Source organism: Atta cephalotes (genome assembly GCF_000143395.1).
Source record: "Atta cephalotes unplaced genomic scaffold scaffold00025, whole genome shotgun sequence".
NCBI classification, from domain to species: domain Eukaryota; kingdom Metazoa; phylum Arthropoda; class Insecta; order Hymenoptera; family Formicidae; genus Atta; species Atta cephalotes.
The window spans coordinates 1,600,289-1,602,084 of NW_012130089.1; positions in this window are offsets into that span (position 1 = coordinate 1,600,289).

Here is a 1,796-nt window from a genome sequence, read left to right on the forward strand (position 1 = left end):
GAGAGAGAGAGAGAATGAGAAAAGAGGGGCGGGAGAGAGGCAGAAGAGAGTGCATTTTAATGCGGGCACGATTTACAGCGCGAGTATTATCTTCATTAGCGTGCAACGTCCTGACATTTTCCGACTGTAATAATTACTTAGAGCATTATTTCGCGCCGCGTAATCTCTCCGCCTTCCAAGGTTTCTCAATCTCGCTCTTAATACCCAGCCAACAGCCAGTATTCCACGTGAGATATCGCCGATGGAAGTTGTTTCGATCCCGCCACGAACAAAGCTACAAATAGTGTTGTTAACCGAAACAAATTACTTTCTGTCTACGAATAGGGGAAGCTTCATTTCACGTTATCATGTACCAGGTGGTGCCCAAGGTGCAAGGGATTCCAAGCAAGATTAATGCTTCGGAAGATGCGCGAGGGCTTTCAAAGGATGATAACTCATAGAAGGGGCGGCGCGCTGGCATGTAACGTGCCACTAAATTGTACCCGCGGTGGAAAAGTGGATATGTCAACCGTCTCGTTAGCTTGTAGTGGCCTTTAAATAAAGCGATAAATCCGCCGGAAGAGTTCATGACCCCATGCATCCTACGGCGACGTGCTGTCTCTCCCATCTCCACCGTTTTCTCGCAGCTTTTTATAAGCATGATCGTTCGACCTTTCTTTAGCCGAGTCGTAGAAAATATATGCACGTTACGTGATCTCTCGATGATAATACATTTTTTACCAATCTGTGTACGACGTAAAATACTGAAGCTTGCACGGCAAGTTCGGGGAGGAAAAAGCAGGATTGGCCGCGAACGTTTGCGATGAGCCGGGGGGGTGAGTCCGATGGGAAAAATTCAACGCGTAATTTCGCGTCGGGTAAGAAATAATACCTTTCCCCTCCCTGTCCCTCGCCTCCGAATGGAAATTTAAAGAGCCGTGATTCATGGAGATAGGTAGAGCTCTAATTTCTATTGTTCCTGGGTCGGTAGAATCGCGGAGGAAGCCAGGTGCCCGCATATATACCTTTACATGCATATATGTCGTCTCGAAACGACTTCCACCGGGTGGCGAGTAATAGCTGCGCTGGCCGGTAGATTAAAACGCTCGCGGGTTCCGGCTGTTTCGTCGCCATTTATATCCGCGTACATGAGACTCCTGGTGAAACGTGTCAGGCATATGTGACCGACCTCTGAGAGCTTCTGACGCGTTTTCAGCCCGCCAGCAGCTTGTGAGCGAGTTGGCTCGTCGCAACGGACAGTTTAAAGCTTACCGCGGCGTGTCCTACGTCAGTAATCCTCTCAATTTACTTCTCGTTATTGTGTACGTCTGGTATGACTGTTTTCCCTCGACGTGACGTCCCGGATGAGGTCTTTTTATTTCCACGCTCAGCAACTGCTCAGCGACTATACACGTCTCTCTGCGAGAAAAGATTTCCCTCTCATCGAGCAGCGCTCGTTCGTATTAAAACGCCGGTTTCAATTAGGCGCATCCAGCGCGTATGCAACGTCCCCAAATGGCATACATCTGCATTTTTTTTAATTTTCATATCTCCTGTATCGCCTTGTATATACGAAACGGCCAGCCGGGACTTCTAATAAGCCCGGAGCACTTGCGGCCAGCTGGAGGAACACAAGCGTTGTAATGAACCATTAAAGCTGAGCGGAAGGATTGAATGATCTCCTCCTCCCATCGGAAGACGTACTTTATTTCAAAGAGAAACAAAAGAGAGGTAGATGAAGAGAGAGAGAGAGAGAGAGAGAGAGAGAGAGAGAGAGAGAGAGAGAGAGAGAGAGAGAGAGAGAGAGAGAGAGAGAG